Source organism: Rhinatrema bivittatum, chromosome 6 (genome assembly GCF_901001135.1).
Source record: "Rhinatrema bivittatum chromosome 6, aRhiBiv1.1, whole genome shotgun sequence".
Taxonomy (NCBI): domain Eukaryota; kingdom Metazoa; phylum Chordata; class Amphibia; order Gymnophiona; family Rhinatrematidae; genus Rhinatrema; species Rhinatrema bivittatum.
The window spans coordinates 201,419,268-201,440,845 of record NC_042620.1 but is presented as its reverse complement, the minus strand read 5'-3'; the positions used below and the strand labels follow the sequence as shown (position 1 = coordinate 201,440,845).

The window sequence follows — 21,578 nt, the reverse complement described above, 5'->3', positions numbered from 1 at the left end:
CGGTAACACAATCGGACCTTTCCCCAGTTCCCTCCCAGTCCACTCCAATAAAGGAGCAGATGGGGAGGGAACTTACTAAAACCCCATATCTACTCTGCCTGCCTTTTCTTCTCTGCCCCACGAACCCTAAAAGCTGCCTAATTACCCCTTTTTTTTTGTTTCACAACTTACCTATTCTATGGAGCAGCAGTAAGTTGTGCATGCCGGCCAGCTGCTGATGTGCGCTTCAGCGGGACAGTGCCCCACCCACGCCCCGCCCTCCCCCAGCCTTTCTCGCTGTGCCCAGGATCGCGGGCCAGCTGTTGGCCGGCACGCGCAATCTACGCTTGCCCGGAGGCACGTGCAACTTGAAGATTAAAGGTCAGGATGGGGGTTTTAGGTAGGGCTGGGGGACAGGTAAGGGAGGGGAAGGTGGGGTGTTGGAGAGTTTTAAATAATTTTTATGAGTTTTTAATTGTTGGATATTATTTATTGTATTTTCTCAAGAGGACATGCAATAGTGATAAACTGCTGTCTTTTCATAAGAAGAGCTATTGTGCCTGGTAGTTGGAGTTTGTGTTGCTATTACTGAGATGACACTAGAACCAGAATATATTTTTTTGTAAGGTGAGTTGTATGGGGAATGTCATAATTCTGCTTTACATCCATAATTGTGGGTCAGGGGGGTTCCTGTGGATGCAAACTGTACTTTTACATTTAGCCCTATGATGGTCATTTGTTCAGTGTGTCACTGAACAAATGACCATCACGTATGTAAGAGCCATCACATATGTAAGAACAGTGTGTCACTGAACAAATGACCATCATGTATGTAAGAACCATCTGTCAGGTGTGTCAGAACAGAAAAAAGGTTGAGAACCACTGTGCTAGAGAACAACTAATTCATGACCATTTCTAGGTGCCTGGAATTAAAAGTTCCCAGGTATGGAGAACTGGGGATTTTTTTCTATCCTTATTAGTTTTAATTATTGATTATTATTTGATGTCTGCTGTTTTTGAAATATTTTATTGGTGTTAGGGAAATTTTCAAAAATTTGTATATGAGTTAAATTACTGGAGGTTCTATTCATCAGCAGTTTTGAAATATATATTTTTAGTATGATTTTGCTATTGTGATTGATGTTTTATAGTTCTTGATTTTATTGTTTGATGTTTTATGAGGAATGGTGGTATTTTCTGTTTTTCCATTGCTGCATTACATACAGTCTAACTTGTTGTGATTTCCAGTTTAGTTTGTCTGTGCATTCCTGTGTATATTTTATGGTCCCTTCATTCGGTATTTGGTGACTCACCAAATTGTATGTGTAATTGGGTACCCATGGGCCAGTATGGAGAAAAATCCCCCAGGCCACTATTTTCCCACAATCCGCCCCTGCTTACATGCATACTTTTTACAATCATAAAGTATGTACATAAGTGCCAACAGCCCCAACTCCAGCCCCTGGAATGCCTTTCCTCAGTTCTTTAAAAGTATGCATAAAACTAGTTTATGCATGTCCTTTTATGCGAACAGAGCCCCAGCTGATTTTGTAACAGCTATTTTTATATATTAAACCTGGTTCTTTGTGTGTAAATAGCACTGAACATTACCCTCACAATGCAGACTTTACTGCCATGCAAGAAGTTACAAAATTATCCTCTGAGTTAATTTTCAAAGCCATTTACATGCATAAAACATGGGTTATAAAAATGCCTGGAGTTTGTGAACATAGAAGTATTCATGTAATCTGATTTTGAACATACTTTTATGCACACAAAAAGGAGGCATTCGGGGGCAGAGTTGGTGCAGAGTTTAGATTTACATGCATACTTTTGATTTGAAAAAGAATAAGGTGAATTTTAAAAGCCAGATGTGCGCCAAAACAGAGAGATGGACACGCATCTAGCAATTGCACATGTCCACACAATTTTATAAGCCTAGCACAAATACTAATGCATGAATATTTTGCATTGGGAAAAAAGTGGTGGAATCTTGTCAGGGCATAGGTGTATGTAGCACCTCATCTGGGTGCGTATCCAGGTATGTTTCAGTGCAAATTTAATTCTGCTATGGATGAGGTGTAAGTCAGAATAAAACATTTTCCTGCTACATATGAAGTGCTTGAGGAGTTTAGGTTAACTGAGGGGAGTGCAGGCTATAGACTGGGCAAACTGGTGGATGAGCTGGTGAAACTGGTCATGGCCTGGTTGCAAACTTGTTATAAAATTCTCTCACTTGCATGTCTCAAAGCTGACATTGCCATGATGTGCACGTACACTCTTAAAATTAGGGTCACATATACACGCACCTGGCCTATTTTATAACATTTGCATGTGCATTATAAAATGTCAGTGCATCTGACCTCATATCCATATACATATGTATACAGGTGCCCATTTTTTAAGTTACTGTCTCTGCATATAATTAATACACACAAATTACACCCTGCAAAGAGCAGGTGTAATTCTTTACAGGTGAGTTTATGCATGCTATTTCACATAATTTTCACAGTTAATTAATGCAAAGAAATTCACTTTGAAAATTGCTGTAACTTATGTGTGTAACTGAACTGTAGTTTAATGTAATATATCGAATCAGGTACAGTCAGGTAACCCATATTTGTATCCCGATTGTATGCATGTATGCATGCTTTGACAATTTTTCACAAAATGTGTATGGTGTTCACTGAAGAGATTGTACTGCACTGTGTTATTAGATGATAAGAATCATTATCAAATGAAATCAGCTACTTGCCAAATAATGGCCTAGATTCATCATTTGCTATAAATTTCACAAGAAGAGCACCCACGAGAAAAAAAGGGGAGTGGTTAGGGTAATTTTTGAGCTACCACAACACGTGCTATTTTACCACATTGCATAGGTATTTTAGCACAATGCATGTTAAATTTATTGCACCCATGATATTTTCTCATTGCAAGCTGAGAAGTGCCCAGTTTGATGCACTCGCTGCCTAGCTGCTAACAAGGTAGGTCGAGAGAACAAAGTACAAATCTCATCTTTGTGTACCTTTCATCACTCCAAATCATATAAAATCTTAACTGATGGTAACTGTGCTGTTTGTATCTCTGACTGTGCATGTAAAACTGCCTCCCCCCCCCAAAAAAACCTAGGCCACCACCAAAACCTCACCCTGAGTTACTAGTAGCCGCTCCTACAGTGGTATAAAAAGTTGACTAATATGTTTGCCTCCCCAGAGTCACTCTCTCTCTCTCTCTCTCTCTCTCTCTCTCCTCTGAAACTGAATTTGTGATTTTTATCACAAATCTCGTTTCAGGCATAATACACAGCATAAAGCCAGGGAAAAAGGTGTAGTTATTTCCAGCATTAAATTGTACAATAGCATGCATTACACTATCGCACGCAACGTTAAACACCCCTCATTTTATTAAACTCCTCCCAATCTCCTCCCTTTTTCCTAAATTAAAAACATTTTCATATGCATCTTGTGATGTGTTATTTATTGCATGCATTATGGCGTTATCATGAGCATTAAGGCCCTAACATCCGTGATAAGGCCTTAATGCGATTTGATGAATGACCCTAAATATTAGCTATAAGCTATGAGCATTTTTACTGTGCAAGAACTGCAAACTAAGGCCTGGATTTATCAAAATGCGGTAAGTACTGCAGGCGATATCAAAAGGGGCATGTTTTATGCTAATGTAGCATTTATCGCAATTTGCGCTAATTACCTGTGCAAAGAGCTAAGTTAATGCAAATTGCGATACCCTTTTCAGATTCTGCGATAAGTGCTGACCTATTGTATTTCCTGCATTCAACCACTGGGGGACCATTGTTGAGAGAGAGAGAGAGAGAGAGAGAGAGAGACTGGCTATAATGTCATGGCCCATAGGTAGGTATTTGTATTCCTATGGTAGGCCCACCTAGTAACGAGAGGTGGGGATTAGGTAAGAGTGTAGGGGGTTAGGGGCCACTTTGACATTGTACATGACACCTACGAACAGAACAGTGGTCTCATGAAGATTTGATGACCTTTGGAGTGAGAACCTTGCCCAAATCTCATCTTGGAGTGAGTTTCCTCACTCCGAAGGCCATCAAATCTTCACAAGAGACCACTGTTCTGTTCGTAGGTGTCATGTACAATGACAAAGTGGCCCCTAACCCCCTACACTCTTACCTAATCCCCACCTCGAGTTACTAGGTGGGCCTACCATAGGAATACAAATACCTACCTATGGGCCATGACATTATGGCCAGTCTCTCTCTCTCTCTCTCTCTCTCTCTCTCTCTCTCTCTCTCTCTCTCTCTCAATAGGCCTTATGGGAGACATCAGCATTATGGCTGTGCAATAGCCCTTCACAGACAGGCTAACCCAGCCCACTCTCTGCCCCTAATTCTTCCTATTTTCTGAATTTGCATCGCACCATACGATATGGTGCGATCGCATGCATTAACGGGGCTTTTCGCATGCGATAAGCCCTTAACGCATGCGAAAACGCCTTATCGCATTTTGATAAATGAGCCCCTTAATGTAAAAAGGAATTCATTTTTCCCAGTAATTTGACCAGCTACAAACTAGAAATCACAGAACAGCCACACAATCCATCAATCAAATGATCTATTTTTTTGACACTGTGACTTACATTGAGAGGTATATCTTAAAAGTGGTCATACTGCAATAGAAAGACTGAACTATTCCAGTGTATATCCATGTAACCCCTAGGCTGGTGCCTCCTCAGAGGATCCCAAGAACCACTATGTCAAATGCTGTTTTAGCTGTTCTGATCTCTCCTGATGTTAGTTTATTCTATGAGCACATGCATTGTGCTAAAATACCTATGCAATGTGTGATGGTAAATGGAACTTTCTCTGAAGAGAGAGCGGTTTTAAGTGGTGTACCGCAAGGATCGGTGTTGGGACCGGTCCTGTTCAATATCTTTGTGAGCGACATTGCGGACGGGATAGAAGGCAAGGTTTGTCTTTTTGCGGATGACACTAAGATCTGCAACAGAGTGGACACGCCGGAAGGAGTGGAGAGAATGAGACGGAATTTAAGGAAACTGGAAGAGTGGTCGAAGATATGGCAGCTGAGATTCAATGCCAAAAAGTGCAAAGTCATGCATATGGGGAGTGGAAATCCGAATGAACTGTATTCGATGGGGGGGGGGAAAGGCTGATGTGCACGGAGCAGGAGAGGGACCTTGGGGTGATAGTGTCTAATGATATGAAGTCTGCGAAACAATGCGACAAGGCGATAGCAAAAGCCAGAAGAATGCTGGGCTGCATAGAGAGAGGAATATCGAGTAAGAAAAGGGAAGTGATTATCCCCTTGTACAGGTCCTTGGTGAGGCCTCACCTAGAGTACTGTGTTCAGTTCTGGAGACCGTATCTACAAAGAGACAAAGACAAGATGGAAGCGGTACAGAGAAGGGCGACCAGGAAGGTGGAGGGTCTTCATCAGATGACATATGAGGAGAGATTGAAGAATCTAAATATGTACTCCCTGGAGGAAAGGAAGAGCAGGGGTGATATGATTCAGACTTTCAGATACTTGAAAAACTTTAATGATCCAAAGACAACGTCAAGCCTTTTCCGTCAGAAAAAAATCAGCAGAACCAGAGGTCACGAGCTGAGGCTCCAGGGAGGAAGACTAAGAACCAATGTCAGGAAGTATTTCTTCACAGAAAGGATGGTGGATGCCTGGAATGCCCTTCCGGAGGAAGTGGTGAAGTCTAAAACTGTGAAGGACTTCAAAGGGGCGTGGGATAAACACTGTGGATCCATCAAGTCTAGGGGGCGTAAATAAAGAGGAGGCAGCAAAACACTGCACGGAGCGACAGTAGCCACAGAGCCATTCACGGAGCAGGATGCCAGTGGCCAGTGGTTGGTGTTCCACCTTCACGGAGCGGAAGGATGGAGAGCTGCCATCTCCAAAAAAACCCAAACAAACAAAAAAAAAAAAAGGCAGGGGTGGGTAAGAGTATGGGGCAGGGGTGTGGCCTGCTCGTTACAACGGTTGCTACCCCTAATTGAGCTGGATGTTCACTTGGATGCAGATACGGCGCTGCTCTCTACATAGGTGGTGGGGTGGAGGGGAATTAGGGCCGGAGGGTACTGGAAGCCAATAGTAACAGGTAGGGGAGAGAAAAAGGAAAAAAAAAAATGGATAAGTGCATAGCTTGCTGGGCAGACTGAATGGGCCATTTGGTCTTCTTCTGCCGTCGTTTCTATGTTTCTATGAGTCCAGAATTCCCTGACAGAGGGAGGTGGGGAAGAGATTACTCTTCTAGGCCCTGTGGGGCAGATTTTAAAAGGGCCGTGCACGTAAATCCTTCCGGCACGCGTGTAAGTCCCGGGGCTTTCGAAAAGGGGCGGGAGGGGGCGTGTCCGGGGCGTCCCCGAAACGACGCAGCGTTTCTGGGGCGTGCCACGGCGTTTCAGGGGCGGGCCTGGGGGCGTGGCACCGGCCCGGGGGCATGGTCGAGGCCTCCGGACCAGCCCCCGGGACCGGAGGACGGAGCGGGGCTGCCGGCGACGCGCGCAAAGTTAGGGGGGGGTGGGTTAGGTAGGGGAAGGGAGGGCGAAGAAAAGTTCCCTCTGAGGCCGCTCCGAAATCGGAGCGGCCTCAGAGGGAACAGGCAGGCCGCGTTGGGCTCGGCGCGCGCAGGTTGCACAAATGTTCACCCCCTTGCGCGCGCCGACCCCGGATTTTATAAGATACGCGCGGCTATGCGCTTATCTTATAAAATCCAGCGTACTTTTGTTCGCGCTCGCGCAAGTATTTAAAATCTGCCCCTGTGTGTTTTAATTACACAGTAAAATCAGTTGTATACAGCACTAACAATCACACTGGAAGTTGATGTAGTTTCCAACTTAAGCTTTTACTGATTACAGAGTCATTGTTACAGCATCAGATCTTTTATTAAATTTGTGACATTATTCTTCCAGTAAGATTATTCAATATTTTCGGCCCTCTGGTGTAAAATTTCGTATTCCCCACGGTTCAAGCCTTTGTAATTTGGGGGACCCGAATTTCGGGTTAGTGCACGCTAATATTTTAATGTTTTTAACGTTAGCGTGCACTAACCCGAAAAATGAATTTTCCCAAAATTTCGGGAAAATTTGTTTCGGTTTTCGGGTTCCCTGAACCAGGATGAATTAGGAAATTTTGTTGAAATTGCCTAATTTGCCCTAAACAATTGCACATCCCTAATATTTAAATCTAATTCCATTTAATAATTTAGTTCCATCTCAATGCCGATCATTTAGGTAGGTTTTTAAGCTTCCAACCAATAAAATGATGGATAGGATTTCAGCCCAATTTAGTTGGTTAGTTTCAAGTGCCATTTGTCATACTTTCCCTATAGTTACTCCATGTTCTCCTCCTTACCTGGGTGATCCCTTTCTCCTAGGACAACCAGGATGGTAGTTCTCACACATGGGTTATATCATCGGATAGAACCTGGCACAGAAAACTTATGTCAAAGTTTCAGAAACTTTGACTAAGCACACTGAGCATGCCCAGCATGCCTTATGCCACGCATTCATGCAGAGTCCCTCTTCATTCTCTTTTTTTCCCGCAGAGCTTTCGCCTCGCAGTAACATGAGCTTATGGCTTTTCCTTAGAATTTGCCTTGAAAACTTTTTTCACTGTCCTTTTCTAGTTTTCTCGTGAATTCAAACGCAGGTCCTCTTGGTTCCCTCTAGTTTTCCCAGTCTGTTTTTCAGCAGTTCAGTAAGTCTCATTTCACTTCCGTTCCTACCCCTCCCGTGGTGGCAGTGCCTCAGTGCCCGCTGGCATCAACCACCTGCCATCACCATCTCTCGATGTTTCCCTTTTCTTTCATTCGTCATGGCCTCGTCCAGTTTCTGTCGGTGCCCCCAGTGTTCAAGGACCATGTCCAACCCTACAAGGTGTGTGTCCTCTGCCTGGGGACATCACATGACATCCAGGGTTGCTGCATGTACGCCCAGATGACCCCATGGGACGTCGCGCTTGGCTCGATAAGGTAGAGAAACTCTTCGGGTAGAGGATGTCTGAGTCATCGACATTTCCATCGGCGGCATTTGCACCAATGGACCTGGGAACCGCACTGATGGACACCGAGCCGTCAGCATCAGCAGGCCTGTCGATTTCGTCAATTCTGTGGTGTACAAGGGCAACAGGGACTGGACCCTGTTGGGGTCTTCCAAGTCGAGGATGTCGGGTTCGTCGTCATCGACCTCGGCACCAGGGAAAGACCAGGCCAAGCACTGAGGGAAGCCAAAGAAGCATTGGCACCGTGCACCTTGATGCACAGTGCTGGACTTGGGAAGATGATGGCTCATTCCATGATGCCCCTGAAGTGACCCCCGCAGCGAGGAGTGCCCATCCTCCATCAATGCAGGGGGGATCCGTGATGGTCTCCACTGGTCCCGGTGCCCGTCACTGATCCACCTTTGGGATCTGAAGAAGATTTGGCCACCCCTCCAGCCTCCCAGTCAGTTGTGGCATCATCAACTTTTGAGGAGGAGCTGGAGTGCAGAGTTCAGGTGGCAGTACAGAGGGCATTGCAGGGTATCTAACTGGTAGCACCGACGGTGACGGTGCCCGCACTCACCCTGCTGGAACTGCTGCTGAAACAACTCAAAGTGCTTATCAGTGTGTTTCTGACCCAGTTGGCGCCGGTTTCGGGAAGCCATCGATGCCTGGCTGGGCACCGATGCTTCTCTCGACTGATATGGTGCTCATTGCCGGTTCCGAGGAGGAGGAAGCTCCTTCCAGGCTGGCAGGGACACCAAGGTCTGCAGCCCCCCATCCAGCTTTGCAGGTCCAGTACAGGTGTCACCGATGCCCGTGCCTCTGGACGAAGGCCAAACATCCAGGGCCCCATTCCCTGTGGACTACAGTGAGGATGAGACCCTGTATGACTCCTGGGGGGGACCACACTGCAAAATCCTCCGACGATGACTCAGAGAGTCTCCCTTCAGCATGGTCTCCTCCAGAGGACCTGATCTTCGCAGGTTTTGTATAGGCGATGGCGGAGGCCATCTCTTTTCAGTTAATGATGGAGGAGGATGCTAGGCATAAGATTCTGTAAATCCTCCAGTTTGTAGAGGCCTCTAAAGAGATCGTGGTGGTCCCAGTACACGAGATCTTACACGAGATCTTTAGGGAGTTGCTGCTGAGGATCTAGGAGCACCCCCTCACAGTCAGGTCGATCCAGTAAGGCCGCGGTAAAAACAGTGAGGTAGTGTCAGGCGCACCCTTCCTCCCCGCACGCACAGTTCTCTTCACTAACTCCCCGATACTCTCCTCTAATTGCATGCAAATGCATGCCGCGGCTGTGAAGCGTTAGGGAAGGGTTATGCCCGCGCAACCCATTTTACTGTATAGGCGCTGTAACAGCGCCTATACAGTAACCTGGGTGCGCTGGTACCTGTCATTTCAAATGACATTTGAAATGACAGGCACCAGGAAGTGTAAAAAAGTTTAAAAAGTGTAAAAAACAAAAAACCTGTGTGTTATATAAAAAAATAAAACAATTTTAAATACCTGTCGGAGGGCCGTGGGTCCCGGTGGGCGGCGGGCAGCCATCAGCGGCATCCGGTAGTCCCTTCTCCCTTCCTCCCTCCCTCCCCTGCCTGGATGAGCGCCAAAATTGCACGGGCGGGTCGGCAGCGGGGGGGGGGGGGGGGGGGCGGCAGCAGGATCCGGGAGCGGCGGGTAGGCGGCAGCGGGGTCCGGGGGGGCAGCGGCAGCAGGGTCCGGGGGTGGCAGCGAAATCCGGGGAGCCAGCAGCGGCAGCATGTTCGATCGGGTAGGCAGCTAGGTGGCAAAGTAAAGATGGCCGCCTGCACGGGAAAATCGTGCAATTGGCCGCTGAAGACGTGACGTCACGACGTTTGGCGTCACGGGGTGTGACGTCACGTCTTCAGCGGCCAATTGCACGATTTTCCCGTGCAGGCGGCCATCTTTACTTTGCCACCTAGCTGCCTACCCGATCGAACATGCTGCCGCTGCTGGCTCCCCGGATCTTGCTGCCACCCCCGGACCCCGCTGCCGCTGCCCCCCCGGACCCCGCTGCCGCCTACCCGCCGCTCCCGGATCCTGCTGCCGCCCCCCCCCCCCGCTGCCGACCCGCCCGTGCGATTTTGGCGCTCATCCAGGCAGGGGAGGGAGGGAGGAAGGGAGAAGGGACTACCGGATGCCGCTGATGGCTGCCCGCCGCCCACCGGGACCCACGGCCCTCCGACAGGTATTTAAAATTGTTTTATTTTTTTATATAACACACAGGTTTTTTTGTTTTTTACACTTTTTAAACTTACCATAGCAGGCCCGAGCCTTGCTACTTTTTCGTTTGTTTTTTTTTGCCCTGGTCCCGTCCGGTCTCCTGCAGCCCCGTCCGGTCCAGACGGGGCTGCAGGAGACCGGACGGGACCAGGGCGGGTAAGCAATGTTTTTACCCTACACTACACTATACTAACTCCTACTAGGGGGAGGCGGTAAACTAGCAGGTTAAGGCCGCGGCAGAACAGCGGGTTACGGAGGAGATAATATCAGCGCCCGTTACAGTATCGCAGGGGAATAGCTAATTCCTTCATTATACAGCTTTTTCGTTCATTTACATGCCGGGTGCGGAAAGGGTTATGCGTCTGTTTTCAGAAGCGATACGGACGCGTGAAACTGGAGACTGTATCGCCGAATTGCCTTGCGCACCCGAATTGTGCGCTACGAGCACGTTACAGACGGGCAATCCTCGAGCGGACGATACTGGATCGACCTGAGTACCTTTTATTAACAGGAAGGCGGATAGGGTTTACCTCATCCAACATGCTGCTGGATTTGAGAACTGTCAGCTGTCACACAATCAGTAGTGGTCAAAGCACTCTCAAGAAGGCCAAATACTCTCAGACCCATGCCTCAGCACTCCCTGGGCAAGGATCATAGACTTGTGGGCACTCTTGGGAGGATAGTGTTCCAAGGGGCCATGCTCATTGCCCGCATTGCCTCTTATTAGCTCTATATGAGCCAATACTCTCGCAACTTCTGGAAGCAGGTGCAAAAGGCGGCCAAATGACTGCCTCAACAGCAGCAAAACCCCTTTTTATTGCTGGTGCATAAGGGCCTGGAGTGTGGAAAGCACAAGGTTCTTTCAACCTACAATGTTTTTGAGATGGCTGTGAGAACTTTTGCAGCGGGCATTGGCGCCCGCAGAATGGCATGGCTGTGGGCCTCAGATTTCTGACCGGAGGTACAGGAAAGGCTTGCTGACCTGCGGTGCACATGAGAGAATCTCTTCAGAGATAAGATGAGGGTCCCGGTGGTCCAATTGCAGGATCACCAGCACTTCAGACCCTCCCTTCTCAGCCAGGAGGTCCGAGAGGCAGGGTCGGAGGAAGTCTTTCTACCATCAGAGAAAGTATTATCCTCTGGCCCCTCGTTTCCATTCACAGATGGCGAGCTCACCTGGCTGTCCCAGGCAACAGAGAACTCCTAAGCCCCAGCTGGCTCCCCAGCCAAATCCTGGGATGGGGTTTTGACTGGATTGTAGGGAGTATAAACCAGCCTCCTATACCCGAGACACTGGACCCAGCTGGTTAGGGGCAAGCTACAGTTCTTTGTGGATTGGAGGTGCAGTATAACCTCAGACCAGTGGGTTTTGTCCATCGTCCATCAAGGGTACCAATTAACCTATTGGGTGTCCTGCCAAATTGTCCCCTGTGCCTGTTTTGGGGGCCAGTAGCATATCAGGAGGTACTACTTTGGGAACTCTCTGCCCTGTTAAGGGCCAGAGTGGTTGAGTCTGCCCATCAGGGCAAAGAGGGCAGGGATTCTGCTCCCAGTACTTCCTGATTCCAAAGAGAACAGGGGGACTCAGCCCCATCCTAGATCTAAAGGCCTTGAACAGATTTCTCAAATGAGAAAAGTTCAAGATGGTTTCCCTGGGCTCCCTGATTCCCCTCCTGAAACAAGGGAACTGGCTATACTCCCTAGATTTAAAGGATGCATACACTCACATCGATATCGTCCTGCATCACAGGAAGTATCTCAGATTTGTAGTGGGAAAACTGGACTTCCAGTACAGAATGTTGCCATTCGGGATAGTGTCGGCCCCATGTGTCTTCACAAAATGACTGGCCATGGTGGTGCACCTTCACAGTCAGGGAGTGCATATTTTTCCATACTTGAACAATTGGCTGATAAAAAACACCTTTCAGATGGGGGCCGATCGATCCTTGTGCTTGACCATCCGGGTGTTGGAGTCACTAGGATTTGTCATCAATTACCCACTGTCCCATCTCAGTCATCACCTTGATTGGACTTCATTGGAGCCCTGTTAGGCATGGCTCAGCAAAAGCCTTTCTACCATGTTCCAGGGCAGTCACCTTGGGTCCATAGCGGCGGTGATTCAGCAGAGCCAGCAGGTTTCAGCTCAGCACATGTTGAGGCTGTTGGGCCACATGCCTGCAACCGTCCATGTTACTCCCTTGGCACATTTACATATGTGCAGAGCCCAATGGACCCTGAGGTCACAGTGGCACCAGGTCCATGCAGAGCCTCCAGGCTCGCATCTGAGTTACTCCACCTCTCCAGGACTCTTTGCTTGGCGGTGGGCTCTCTCGAATTTGGAACAGGGAATATCTTTCCAAAATCCCCCTACACAAATTATCCTAACCACAGATGCATTCAACTTGGGGTGGAGAGCTCGTGTAGAGGGGCTCCACACCTAGGGTTTATGGTCTGCCCAGGAAGCATGGGATCAGATCAAATTCCTGCAGCTCCAGGCAATCAGGTACTCACTATGGGCTTTCACAGATCATCTGTCCAGCAAAACATTCCTGATACAAACAGACAACCAAGTTGCCATGTGGTATGTCAACAAGCAGGGAGGCACTGAGTCATACCTTCTGTGCTGGGAAGCGGTCCAGATCTGGTTCTGGGCCCTGTCCCATGGGAAGGTGCTCAGGGCCATTTATCTGGCCAGAATGGCGAATGTGACAGCAGCCAGATTGAATTGTGCCTTCAGACCCCATAAGTGGTCCCTGGACCAGGGGGTAATGAACTGGATCTTCCGACTCTGGGGAGCCTGGATGTGGACTTGATTGTGTCCCCTTGCAGCAGGAAGGTGACTCAGTTCTGCTCCCTGTACAGGTCAGATGACAAACCAGACTCAGATGCCTTTGTCCGACATTGGGTCACATATCCTCCGATTCTTTTAGTCATGAAGACTCTCTTGAAGCTTGGCGAGAACTGAGGGACTAAGATCCTCATAGCCCCTCATTGGCCGAGACAGATTTGGTTTCCACTCCTTCGGGAGTTGTCCATCCGGAAACCGATCAGTCTGGGGACTTCCCCAGATCTCATTAGGCAAGATCAGGGCGGTCCCTGTCGCACATAGCCTAAATGTTGAGAGGTTAATTCTACAGCAGCTCAACCTTTCTGAAGATGTGTCTTGGGTCCTGGTAGCTTCCAGAAAGCCTTCCACTAGAAAGTCCTACAGACTGAAGTGGAGGAGGTTTTCTGTATGGTGTGATCAGAAGGCCCTAGATTGGTTCTCCTGCCCTACGCATAAACTGCTTGACTACCTTCTTCACCTATTGGAGGCTGGCTTAAAAACCAACTCTGTTAAAGTTCATCTCAGTGCAGCTGACACATACCACCAAGGTGTAGATGGTACAGACATCTGTGTACAGCCGATAGTGGTATGTTTTATGTGAGGTTTGCTTCAATTGAAGCCTCTCCTGAGGCCTCCCGCTGTATCTTGGGACCTCAACATAGTGTTAGCTCAGCTAATGAAAGCTCCTTTTGAGCCACTGCGCTCCTGTGACCTGAAGTATCTGACCTGTGTTATGCCTGGGTGGTACTGCATCTTGGGGGTCATATGAATGCTCATTCTGTCAGAGCCATGGCAACATCCGTGGCCCACTTGCTAGCAGTTCCTGTGGAGGAGATCTGTAAGGCTTCAATATGGAGTTCTCTCCATAGAATCACATCTCACTACTGTCTGGATAGGGATGGCTGATGTGACAGTAGATTTGGCCAGTCTGTCTCTTCAAATCTGAACCCAACTCTACCGGCCTAGGGCCCATTGTTTGGGTTTAGGCTGCTTCCCCCTCTGTTACCAACAGCACTGTGGTTGTTGTGCCCATAGGCACCTGGTTGGTGCTTGTTGGTCCCCTTTTATGTTGGGGAGCAGCCTGTATAGCTAGTGTGAAGGCTCACTGCCCGTGCTGCCTTGGGTGCCGCTCCGCTGCCTCCAGCTCAGGCCCCTCGCGAGTCCTGGATATCCCTGGAGTCCCTCAGTCGCACAGGACTCCCTTGGTTCAGGTCTCCGCAGGCCCTGGTTTTGCGGGGCTTCTGAGTTCTCTTTGAATGGAGTGGGGTTGAAGCAGTCCCCCAACCCCCAAAGATAACACAGAGAGAGAGAGAGGTTCCTCAAAGCATTTTTATAAATGAGAGTAGCTGAATCTGTTACATTGGCTCCGTCCCCTCAGGAGCTGAACAAATGACCCTGCCCCCGCTCTCCAGCAGTCTAACCCCTTGACACAGGTGCTGGAGCAAAGGCACTGTTTGAGCCCCCCGGCTCTCCAGTTCACCAGCAAACCCCCTTAACACATGTGCTGGATTAAAGGTACTGTTTGAGCCCCCCTGGCTCTCCAGTCCACCCGCAAACACACCTGCCCTAACTTCCCTTAGGGTACAGGTTCTCTGTTTCCCTTTTCAGGCTAGGCTGTGCCCCTGAGACAGCTGGAGGATTCCTCTCCCCTGGAACCTACCTCCATTTCCTCCCCTTTGCTTCCTGGCACTGGCTTTTTCTGGCCACTGCCGCTACCTAGGCACGCCCTCTTCCTCTAGCTCCCCAGGCTCACCTGTGTGACTCATTAGTGTCAGAGTCTGCCACCTGCTTGCCTCCAGGCTCTCCCTACAGGTCAGGTGGTGGTTCTAGGAACCTGGGATTTGTAGTTCTCGCCTTCACCTGCTCCTCCTGCTGGCTGGCTCTAGTATTACCAGCCGCCTTATGGAATCTTATCCATTCCTGCCTCCGGCAGCGCTGCACTCCATCACACTAGGTATTCACCCATGTGTAAGGACTACCATCCTGCTTGTCCTAGAAGAAAGCAGAATTGCTTACCTGTAACAGGTATTCTTGGACAGCAGGATGGTAGTCCTCATGAATCCCCACCACCACCACCACCACCTTGAGGAGCTGGGTTTTTCCTATTTTTTGTTTTAAATTTTATTGTAATTCTGTGTTATGAAACTGAAGAGGGACCCTGTGTGAATGCACGAAATAGGGCATGCTGGGTATGCTCAGTGGTGTTCAGTCAAAGTTCCAGTTTTCCATGCCAGGCTCCATCCAATGATGTCACCAATGTGTGAGGGCTAACATCCTGCTGTCTTAAGAGAAGAGCTGTTACAGGTGTTATGACCGCCGGCCGCGGCAGACCGCGACCGGGGCCGGGCACTTACCGAAGCAGCGGGGCAAACCGCCAACGCTGAGGCCGGCGTCGGCAGGCCGTCTCCACGGCAGTGCTGCTGCCTTCCATCATGGCCGTGGCATCCTCTCTGCGCGGCTAAGCCCCGCCCCCTGAAGCTTCCTAGGGCCGCGCGGGCAGCAAGAACCTGGATTTAAAGGAACCCCTACAGGAAGCAAGGTGGGTTCCTTCCTGCAGGCTCCATCTTCAGGGAACTATTTAAGGCAAGTCTGAGCCTTCAGACCTTGCCTTGGCTTCGTGGCTCTGGTGATCGTTCCTGTTCGAGGTTCCTGATTTGTTCCTCCGTGTGTGATTCCTGGATTGGCTGCCGTTCCTGCCTGGCTCTCGACCCCTGGACTGGTTGCGGAATATTCTGGCTCTTGATCCCTGGACTGGCTGTGGTACCTTCTGGCTCTCGACCCCTGGACTGGCTGTGGAGTTTTCTGGCTCTTGTTTCCTGGACTGGCTGTGGGACTTTCTGGCTCTCGACCCCTGGACTGGCTGCGAAGGATTCAGGCTCTTGTTCCCTGGACTGGCTGTGGTAGCTTCTACTCTTACGACCTGCTGGAGGCGCCAACTTCTGCTTTCACGACCTGCTGGAGGCGCCAGCTTCTACTCTTACAACCTGCTGGAGGTGCAAGCTCCTGTTCTCACGACCTGCTGGAGGTGCCAGCTATCTGGATTACACGACCTGCAGGAGGCGCCTGCATCCAGATCTTCATTGATCACCTCGTGATTGGCCTCACCTTCCGACGGTTGGACTCACGTTCATCGCCGGACCAAGGGTTCACCTTTCCAGTCATAACAGTAAGCCAAGGCCATGGATCCAGCAGAGGCCTTCGCACTCTGAGCAGTTCCTGGTTTGGCTCAGAAGCTCAAGGAACAACAGAGTATGTTAGAATCCATGGCCACCTCCATAGAACGATTCAATGCTCGGCTAGACGCTGTAGTCGCAACACAATCCAGCCATCCGGCTCCCACTCCTCCGCCGGTACCAGTTCCGCCTGTTCCACAAGGTTACAATCCGCCAGTTATTCCACTACCCGCTCCACCTCGATATGCCGGGGATCCTCGTCTATGCTTAGGGTTTCTGGATCACTGCGGCATGCATTTCCGTCTGCAAAAAACCCTGTTTCCGGACGATATAACCAAGACCACCTATATTCTATCTTTACTTGAAGGTAAAGCTTTGGCCTGGGCCTCTCCCCTTTGGCAGCGCTCGGATCCAGTATTGCAGGATCTACCACAATTTCTCGAATTATTTCAAACAGCGTTTGAGGAACCAGGGAAGCAAGCAGCTGCCGGTTCTGATCTTCTTCATCTCCGTCAGGGAGGGCGATCCCTTACAGATTATAACATTGAGTTTCGGACTCTGGCCATGGAACTCCATTGGGAGGAACCTGTCCTGCGAACAATTTACCTGGATGGACTATCTGCCAGAGTTAAAGACGAGCTAGCCGCTCGTGAACTTTCATTCTCCTTAAATGCTATAATAGAAATGGCAAACAGAATTGACAGACGGCTACAAGAAAGGGCCCGGGAGGCGCTAGGATCACAGAGGCGCCCGGCTATTTCTTATGTCCCGCCTCCCACCTCCACTACTTCTCGAGAGTCTTCTGTTTCTGAGGGACCTGTAACAGAACCTATGCAACTAGGCCGAGACCTCTAACTCCCGAAGAATGTCTGAGACTTCGCAAGGCAGGCCTTTGTCTCTATTGCGGAGGATCCGCCCATCGTATAGCCACCTGCCCAATTCGGCCGGGAAACTCCAAAGCCTAGGGTACTCAGGGGGAATCACCCTAGGTCTCGTATCCCCATCTCCCCCACTCACCGTACAAGTCACTCTCGACATCAAAAGATATCAGTTTAATACTTTGGCCTTAATAGACTCTGATGCAGGTGGAGATTTCATTTTACAAGAACTAGTGGAACAACTCCAGATTCCTACTCGTCTCTGTTCCACACCTTTGATCATCTCTTCTATCCACGGCGAACCGTTAGCAGGGAAAATAACGCATCAAACGGAACCAATAAACTGCCATATTGCGCCTGACCATACAGAACAAATCACCTTCTATGTCCTCAGCAAAGCCATTCACCCAGTAGTTCTAGGTATTCCCTGGTTGCATCGCCACAATCCTCAATTTGACTGGACGTCTTTAAGACTTACTCAATGGGGACCAGGATGCCATGGGACCTACTTACGGAGACTTACTCCCGAGTCTGGTTTCGTCTGCACCTCTGTTCTGCGAAAGCTGCCCCCTCAATACGAACAATTCGCAGACGTTTTCTCCAAGGAGGCCGTGGATACCTTACCTCTGCATCGAGAATTTGACTGCGCTATTAGATTGGTTCCAGGATCCACACCACCTCGAGGGAGAGTGTATCCTTTATCTGCCGCAGAGACGCGGGCGATGTCTGAATACATCCAGGACAATCTACAGAAGGGGTTTATCCGTCAATCCACCTCTCCTGCGGGGGCTGGATTTTTCTTTGTTGAAAAGAAAGATGGGACTTTATGCCCTTGCATTGATTTTCGTGGACTCAATGCTATCACCATCAAGGATCGTTATCCCCTACCTCTTATTGCGGAGCTGTTTGATCATCTGCAAGGAGCCCAAATATTCTCCAAATTGGACCTGCGAGGGGCTTATAACCTAGTTCGGATTCGGGAGGGAGACGAGTGGAAGACAGCATTCAACACCAGAGATGGACACTATGAATATCTAGTTATGCCCTTTGGATTAACTAATGCTCCTGCTGTCTTTCAACACTTTATTAACGAGATTTTTAGAGACTTATTATATATCTGTGTGATTGTTTATCTCGATGATATTTTGATCTTTTCCAGGGACCTACAGATGCATCGCCAACATGTTATGCAAGTTTTGCAGCGCTTAAGGGAACATCGATTATATGCCAAACTGGAGAAATGCATCTTAGAAGCTGAATCATTACCTTTTTTGGGATATATTATCTCCAAACAAGGTTTCCAAATGGATCCGACCAAAGTGAAATGTATACAAGAATGGCCTCAACCCAATGGTCTACGAGCACTCCAACGTTTTCTAGGTTTTGCTATTACCGTCACTTTATCAAGAATTTTTCCAAACTGACCGCATCGCTATCTGCACTTACACGAAAGGGAGTTAATATTAAAGTCTGGCCAGTAGAAGCATTAGAAGCATTCCAAACTCTCAAGGACACTTTCCTATGGCAACCTTATCTCCGCCATCCAGATCCCAGACGTCCATTCACGGTGGAGGTGGACGCTCCTACAGAGGGGGTTGGAGCAGTTTTGAGCCAGAACGATGCAGCATGGAAATCCCACCCTTGCTCCTATTTTTCAAAGAAATTTTCACCTGCGGAACGTAACTATTCCATTGGCAATAAAGAATTGTTAGTCATCAAACTTGCATTTGAAGAATGGCGCCAGTGGTTAGAGGGGGCTCAACATCGGATCACAGTTTTTACGAACCATAAAAACCTGATATATTTACAACAAGCCCACCGCCTGAACCCGCGTCAAGCCCGCTGGGCGTTATTTTTTACGCGTTTTGACTTCGAGTTAAGGTATCGACCAGCAAGCAAGAATATCAAAGCTGATGCATTATCGCGATCATTTATCACTGAAGACACAGAAGAACCTTTACAGTACATTATTGACCCTGCCCGTATCATTCTTTCTGCGACTTTCATGGTTCCAGTTGGCAAGACAGTGGTACCCAAGAGACTCCGCAATAAAGTATTGAAATGGGGGCATGATTCTCAGTTGGCCGGGCACCCTGGACGTAGACGAATGCAGGATCTGCTTCAACAACACTACTGGTGGCCTGGGATGCGCAAGGACATTCGTGCATATGTCGACTCTTGCCCTGTTTGTGCGCAGCACAAGAACCCTACAGGGAAGCCTTGGGGTCAGTTTCAACCACTTCCAACGCCCGCAAGACCATGGACACATATCTCTACCGACTTTATTGTCAATCTTCCAGCCTCCAAAGGACATACGGTAATATGGGTAGTGGTTGATCAATTCTCTAAGATGGCTCACCTTACACCACTGCCCGCCCTTCCCTCCGCTCCCCGATTGGCACAATTATTTATGTCATACGTTTTTCGCCTCCACGGAATTCCCCAGCACATCACGTCTGATCTTGGGTCACAATTCACGGCTCGATATTGGCGAAACCTCTGTACCAAGTTTCACATTGCGCTGGACTTCACCACTGCCTTCCACCCTCAGGCCAACGGGCAGGCTGAGAGAACTAATCGAGCTCTGAAACAATTCTTGCGCTCCTACGTCAATGCCCGACAGGATGATTGGGCGGCTTTGCTGCCCTCGGCAGAATTTTCCCATAATTTCTATTCCTGTACTTCGACTGGGGCCTCTCCATTTCAAATTGTTTTCGGTTACCAACTTGCTCCGCCAGTACCGCTACCCTTGCCTGTCTCCTCTCCGGCGGCCCAGCTCACTGCCACCCACTTTAAACAACTTTGGACACATACTCAACGAATGTTACAGAAAGCAGCACTGACTGCTAAGAGATTCGCCGATCGACATCGGAGACCAGCACCACGTTTTCATCCTGGAGATAAGGTCTGGCTCAGCACCAGATATATCCGTTTACGGGTTCCCTCGATGTGCTTGGTTCCTCGGTACATTGGGCCTTTCCCGGTGATCAAACAATTGGGTTCAGTGACTTATCAATTACGCCTCCCGGCTACTCTACGCATCCATAACTCATTTCATGTTTCTCTCTTGAAGCCTTTACTCCTCAATTGGCCGTCTTGGAAGGTTCCTGTTTCTTCTCCACTGAGGGCAGAAGAAGATACTATTTATCAAGTTCGGGAGGTTCTTGATGTTCGCAGACGAGGTCGTAAATGGGAGTATCTTCTGGCTTGGGAGGGATTCGGCCCAGAGGAGAATTCTTGGGAGCCTGCTACGAACATCTTGGATAAAGATCTTCTCAAGAATTTCCACATCAGTCACCCTGGGAAGCCCAAGCCTTCTAGGGGGAGGCCTAAAGGAGGGGGTACTGTTATGACCGCCGGCCATGGCAGACCGCGACCGGGCACTTACCGAAGCAGTGGGGCCAACCGCCGATGCTGAGGCCGGCGTCGGCAGACCGTCTCCGCAGCACTGCTACTGCCTTCCATCATGGCCGCGGCGTCCTCTCTGCACGGCTAAGCCCCACCCCTGAAGCTTCCTAGGGTCGCGCGGGCAGCAAGAACCTGGATTTAAAGGAACCCCTACAGGAACAAGGGGGGTTCCTTCCTGCAAGCTCCATCTTCAGGGAACTATTTAAGGCAAGGTCTGAGCCTTCAGACCTTGCCTTGGCTTCGTGGCTCTGGTGATCGTTCCTCTTTGTAGTTCCTGATTTGTTCCTCCGTGTGTGATTCCTGGATTGGCTGCCGTTCCTGCCTGGCTCTCGACCCCTGGACTGGTTGCGGAATATTCTGGCTCTTGATCCCTGGACTGGCTGTGGTGCCTTCTAGCTCTCGACCCCTGGACTGGCTGTGGAGTTTTCTGGCTCTTGTTTCCTGGACTGGCTGTGGGACTTTCTGGCTCTCGACCCCTGGACTGGCTGCGAAGGATTCCGGCTCTTGTTCCCTGGACTGGCTGTGGTAGCTTCTACTCTTATGACCTGCTGGAGGCGCCAGCTTCTGCTTTCACGACCTGCTGGAGGTGCCAGCTTCTACTCTTACGACCTGATGGAGGCGCCAGCTTCTGCTTTCACGACCTGCTGGAGGCACCAGCTTCTACTCTTACAACCTGCTGGAGGTGCAAGCTCCTGTTCTCACGACCTGCAGGAGGCGCCTGCAACCAGATCTTCGTTGATCACCTCGTGATTGGCCTCGCCTTCCGACGGTTGGACTCACGTTCATCGCCAGACCAATCATAACAGTCATAACAACAGGTAAGCAACTCTGCTTTATGCTCCTCTCCTCCCTTGATTGAGATGGTCTTGGATATACCTGAGTGGTCTAGTATATTTGCTCATTGTTTCACATCCCTTTTGTGGTTTATTCCTGAGTGGTGCCACTAGTCTTCTTCTTACTCCCCTTCTTCCTGGGATTGAATGTAGATTCATTCTTCCATGAGAACACAGATAGTCATGAGGTTCTCTTTTTGTGAGAAACACTACTTCCTCCAGAT

The 21,578-nt window shown here is 49.1% G+C and overlaps 1 protein-coding gene across 1 annotated transcript in view; it reads left to right on the top strand.

Annotated features, from left to right (window-relative positions):
- The window catches only part of IQCA1 (IQ motif containing with AAA domain 1), a 645,805-nt gene that overhangs the window by 460,571 nt on the left and 163,656 nt on the right, over positions 1–21,578 (top strand). The gene's annotated exons all lie outside the window — the stretch shown is intronic.